The sequence below is a fragment of the Triticum dicoccoides genome, chromosome 7A (assembly GCF_002162155.2).
Source record: "Triticum dicoccoides isolate Atlit2015 ecotype Zavitan chromosome 7A, WEW_v2.0, whole genome shotgun sequence".
Classification (NCBI taxonomy): Eukaryota; Viridiplantae; Streptophyta; class Magnoliopsida; order Poales; family Poaceae; genus Triticum; species Triticum dicoccoides.
Window position 1 is genome coordinate 258,791,659 of NC_041392.1, and position 6,378 is coordinate 258,798,036.

A 6,378-nucleotide genomic window follows, 5' to 3' on the forward strand; every position below is an offset into this window, starting at 1 on the left:
CCTGGACTAGAGACTTGAGTGTTTAGGTAGGTCGTGGTCTACACCCACGTCGGCTTTCGCTTGAAGTCTGCCGAGCACATGTCGTGTGCAGACGCTAAGTGGTGGAAACATGTATGAAGAAGTACACCCCTGCAGGGTTAACATCATCTATTCGAATAGCCGTGTCCGCGGTAAAGGACTTCTGGGTTGCTTATATCAGTTCATAGACAAGTGAAAGTGGATACTCTAAAATACGCAAGATAAGCGTGAGTGCTATGGATGGCGTTCTCGTAGGGAGACGGGAGCGAATCCATAGTGGTGTATTGATATGGTGAATATGTGGACTCGTGTGCGCCACCTCAAGAGTTACTTGCAGTCGTAGTTTAGGATAGCCACCGAGTCAAAGCTGGCTTGCTGCAGTCAAACCCCTCCACCCCCTTGTTGATAATGATGCATATGTAGATAGATCTGATGTAAGTCTTGCTGGGTACATTTGTACTCACGTTTGCCCATTTATGTTTTTGCAGAGAGACTTCGGTCTCGCTAGTAGTTCCGCTTGGACTTCGACGTTTAGCTTGATACCTCAGCTACGATCTTGTGCCCTCGGCAGGATCTGATAGATAGTCAGGCTTCTCAGCCTTTTTCATTTATAGATGTCTGTACCCAGACATGATAGCTCCCGCTTGTGCTTTGATTTGTATGCTCTGATTGTTGGGTCATGAGACCCCTGTTTGTAATATCTCGCTCCTCGGAGCCTATTGAATAAGTACTTGTGTCGTAGAGTCATGTTGTGATGCTTCGTTGTATTTGCACATATCGAGCATATTGTGTGTATGATTGAAATGCTTGGTATGTGTGGGATCTGACTATCTAGTTGTTTATCTTTAGTAGCCTCTCTTACCGGGAAATGTCTCCTAGTGTTACCGCTGAGCCATGGTAGCTTGCTACTGCTCTGGAACACTTAGGCTGGCCGGCATGTGTCCTTCTTCGTTCCTGTGTCTGTCCCTTCGGGGAAATATCACGCATTGAGTACCGGAGTCCTGTTAGCCCGCTACAGCCCGGTTTACCGGAGTCCTGCTAGCCCAGTGCTACAGCCCGGACCCACTTGCTGATGACCGACACGTTCGAAGCTGGGTCATGGATGCCTGTCCCTGTAAGTCTGTGCCACTTTGGGTTTACGACTAGTCATGTCAGCCCGGGCTCCTTATCATATGGATGCTAGCGACACTATCATATACGTGAGCCAAAAGGCGCAAACGGTCCCGGGCAAAGGTAAGGCGACACCCGTGGGGATACCGTGCGTGAGGCCGCAAAGTGATATGAGGTGTTACCGGCTAGATCGATGTGACATCGAGTCGGGGTCCTGACAGTGTTGGTATAGAGGCCATGTAGGAGTACATGGTGGGTTGTCTCATTGAAGCCGTCCTCAGGAACTGAGTTCTGTGTTTGTGATCCATGATTCAGCTACTACCATACATTGGGCCCTGAAATATGACCCCGCTCGACTTCTTATTCACCCTAGTCCTCTGTCCAGGAGTTGCAAGTAGTTTCTGGTGTTTGTAGCTTACTGGAGGCCGTGGACAGCGCTGACCGTAGGGGTGGGCTGTGATGCGGTAGGTACGTGGCACGGTGTACCGGATGCCCGTTTGGTATCTCGGGAACCCTGTTCACATCGTTTGGGGCTGTGAGCGAAACTCCGGCCGGATCTCCTCATGGATGGAACCCGAATAGGCGATAAACCTGGACTAGAGACTTGAGTGTTTAGGTAGGTCGTGGTCTACACCCACGTCGGTTTTCGCTTGAAGTCTGCCGAGCACATGTCGTGTGCAGACGCTAAGTGGTGGAAACATGTATGAAGAAGTACACCCCTGCAGGGTTAACATCATCTATTCGAATAGCCGTGTCCGCGGAAAAGGACTTCTGGATTGCTTATATCAGTTCATAGACAAGTGAAAGTGGATACTTTAAAATGCGCAAGATAAGCGTGAGTGCTATGGATGGCGTTCTCGTAGGGAGACGGGAGCGGATCCATAGTGGTGTATTGATATGGTGAATATGTGGACTCGTGTGCGCCACCTCAAAAGAGTCGCTTGCAGTCGTAGTTTAGGATAGCCACCGAGTCAAAGCTGGCGTGCTGCAGTTAAACCCCACCATCCCCTTGTTGAAAATGATGCATATGTAGTTAGTTCTGATGTAAGTCTTGCTGGGTACATTTGTACTCACGTTTGCCTATTTTATGTTTTGCAGAGAGATTTCGGTCTCGCTAGTAGTACCGCGTGGACTTCGACGTTTAGCTTGTTACCTCAGCTACGATCTTGTGCCCTCGGCAGGATCTGATAGATAGTCAGGCTTCTCAACCTTTTTCAGTTATAGATGTCTGTACCCAGACATGATAGCTTCCGCTTGTGCTTTGATTTGTATGCTCTGAATGTTGGGTCATGAGACCCCTGTTTGTAATATCTCGCTCCTCGGAGCCTATTGAATAAATTACTTGAGTCGTAGAGTCATGTTGTGATGCCATGTTGTATTTGCACATATCGAGCATATTGTGTGTATGCTATTGAAATGCTTGGTATGTGTGGGATCTGACCATCTAGTTGTTTATCTTTAGTAGCCTCTCTTACCGGGAAATGTCTCCTAGTGTTTCCACCGAGCCATGGTAGCTTGCTACTGCTCCGGAACACTTAGGCTGGCCGGCATGTGTCCTTCTTCGTTCCTGTGTCTGTCCCTTCGGGGAAATGTCACGCGATGAATATCGGAGTCCTGTTAGCCCGCTACAGCCCGGTTCACCGGAGTCCTGCTAGCCCAGTGCTACAGCCTGGATTCACTCGCTGATGACCGACACGTTCGATGCTGGGTCATGAATGCCTGTCCCTATAAGTCTGTGCCACTTTGGGTTTACGACTAGCCATGTCAGCCCGGGCTCCTTATCATATGGATGCTAGCGACACCGTCATATACGTGTGCCAAAAGGCGCAAACGGTCCCGGGCTAAGGTAAGGCGACACCCGTGGGAATACCGTGCGTGAGGCCGCAAAGTGATATGAGGTGTTACATGCTAGATCGATGTGGCATTGAGTCGGGGTCCTGACACTCTTCTTGCACAACCAAAGCCTTGGGAGGAGTCTTCTTGGTGAAGTTGTTCTTGTTGGGGAATGACTTGGCCTTGTCCTTTCGGATGAGTTTGCCACCATTGTCTTCCCTCTTCTCATACAGGCATTCCGCAACGAAATGACTCACGTTGCTGCAATTGTAGCAAGTCCTTACACATTGCTTGCCCCTTGTGCCACTCAAGTTGTTTTTGCTAAAATTGGGCCTCGAGTTTTTCTTGCTCCAAAATTGCCTTGAAGCAAGTGCCATGTGTTCATGATATCGGGGTTGCTCTCCTCTTCTTCCTCTTCTTCTTCCACGGTGAGCTTGGCCTTCAATGCAAGGTTAGGCTTCTTTGCCCGTTGAGAATGGAGCACCGCATTGTCGGCGGTCTTGTCCAAAATGTTCATGGCCACAAACTCATCCAACACTTCGCTTGAGGTCAAAGTGTGGAAGTCCGGTCTTTGACGAATGACGGAGGACATGGCCTTGTGGTAGGGCATCATTGCCTTGAGGAATTTACGCTTGATCCAATTGTCATCCATGTCCTTGCTCTCGTGATCTCGTAGTGAGACCGCGAGTTTGGTTACTCTCCGATAAAGCTCATGAGGTTCTTCATCTTCCTTCATTGCAAACTCATCGGCCTCATCTTGTACCACTTCATAGTTGGAGCATTGAATGCTTGCACTTCCCCGGTAGAGAGACACGACACAATGCCATGCATCTTTGGCCAAGGCGAAGGGACGAAGATGAGGTAGGTCTTCGGGTGGAATTTCATCTTGAATGATGAAGAGAGCATTCTCATTGAATTGATTGTCCGCGGCTTCTCGAGGAGTGAAGTTGCTTGACTCATGTGGATAGAAACCTTCTTCAATGATTCTCCAAAGGTTAGTGTTCACATGATTTAAATGACGTTTAAAGCGGTAAACCCAAGAATCAAAATCTTCATTTTTCACAATCTTAGGGGGAGGACCGGCATGATTCAAATGAGTGGAAGGAACCGGTCCACCATAAACAAGTGGTGGTTCCACATGGGCAAAGATGCCGGTGCCATTCTTGCCACTAGAAGAATGAGCCTTTTCACTACTAGCTTCCCCCTTGTCGGGGATAGCATCCGACACCTTGATGGCGGGATCACCCACTTTCAACGGTGCGGTGGATAGTTTAAGCCCCTCAAGAAATTTAGTAAACATGCTTTCAACTTCGGTCGTCATGGAGGTTTTCAATGTCTCCAAGGCCACATTGAACTCCTCACGAGAGACCGAAGTTCCCCCATCGCCCGTAGACGAGATAGGATTCACACCGGAGTGTTCCTCCGCACCGTCTACGGTATCAACCATACTGTTTGGACGGTAAAGTCCTTAATAAAGAGACGAGGCTCTGATACCAATTGAAAGGATCGATATGGTTGACTAGAGGGGGGTGAATAGGCAACTAACAGTTTTTAGCTTTTCTTTAGCAATTTAAACTTTGCATCAAAGTAGGTTGTCTAGATATGCAACTAGATGAGCAACCTATATGATGCAACACGAATAGGAACACAAGCAAGCAAGATATATGAAACAAATAAGCTACACAAGTAAAGGCACGAGATAACCAAGAGTGGAGACGGTGGAGACGAGGATGTGTTGCTGAAGTTCCTTCCCTTTGAGAGGAAGTACGTCTCTGTTGGAGAGGTGTGGAGGCACAATGCTCCCCAAGAAGCCACTAGGGCCACCATAATCTCCTCACGCCCTCACACAATGCGAGATGCCGTGATTCCACTATTGGTGCCCTTGGAGGCGGCAACTGAACCTTTACAAACGAGGTTGGGGCAATCTCCACAACTCAATTGGAGGCTCCCAACGACACCATGAAGCTTCACCACAATGGACTATGGCTTCGCGGTGACCTCAACCGTCTAGGATGCTCAAACACCCAAGAGTAACAAGATTCGCAAGGGATTAGTAGGGGGAATCAAATATCTCTTGGTGGAAGTGTAGATCGGGGCCTTCTCAACCACTCCCGAGCAAATCAACAAGTTTGGTTGGCTAGGGAGTGAGATCAGGCGAAAATGGAGCTTGGAGCAATAATGGAGCTTTTAATGGTGGAAGAGGTGAGTCAACGGGGAAGAAGGAGACCCCTTATATAGTGTGTGGAAAAGATCCAACCGTTACCCACCAACCAGCCCGCGGCCAGCAGTACTACCGCGCCTGGCCAGCGGTACTACCGCAAGGCCGTGCGGTACTACTGCTTGCAACCAAGCGGTACTACCGCACGGCAGTGCGGTACTACCGTACCGACCCACGGTACTGCCGCAACCCCAGCACAGAAACAGATATAAAGCTGGGAGCGGTACTTCCGCACGCGCGGTACTACCGCGCCCCCCATGCGGTACTACCGCAAGGCAAAAGTCCCAGCCATGGGGAAGGGGAACTTCCGTGCCTACTTCCGCAAAAAAACGGAAGTAGCAAAAACCCGACACAGTAGTACTGCCGAGGGGCGGTACTACTGCCTGACCGCATAGCGCGGTACTACCGCACGGTGAAAGCGGTACTACCGCGGCAGGTGCGGATGTAAAAAATTACATCCGCTCCTACTACCGCGAAGGGGCGGCACTAGCCTGGTGGGCAGCGGTAGTGCGGCTCCAGGGGAGCGGTACTACCGTGGGCACAGCGGTACTACCGCGCCACCGCGCGGTACTACCGTTGATCCAGGAGCAGTACTACCGCAACCACAACAGCAGCCAGTCACAGGAGGCAGGAAAACGGAGGAAGCTCCAAGGAAGAAGGAGGGGATAAAAAGGAGATGTGTACGTGATGATTCCACCCAAACCTTTCCAACGCGGACCCCCTCTTAATAGTACGGCTTTCCTACGACTCAAATCCACCAAAAAGAAACGTAGAAAAGACGCCGTCTTCATCAGTCTTCGAGGGGCACCCAATAATCTTGTGCCTAACAAAGAAGTGTCTGGAATACTCATGGCACACGATTAGTCCGCAAATGCGTTGTCATCAATCACCAAAACACTTAGGGGTAAATATGTCCTTAAATCCTTGAACTTGTCGAAAACCTTTCGCAACAAGTCGAGCTTTTTAGACAGTAATATTACCGCCGGCGTCAGTCTTCTTCTTGAAAATACATTTATTCTCTATGGCTTGCCGATCATCGGGAAAGTCAACCAAAGTCCACACTTTGTTCTCATACATGGATCCCATCTCAGATTTCATGGCCTCAAGCCATTGTGCGGAATTTCGGCTCATCATCGCTTCCTCATAGTTCGTAGGTTCGTCATGGTCAAGTAACATGACCTCCAGAACAGGATTACCAT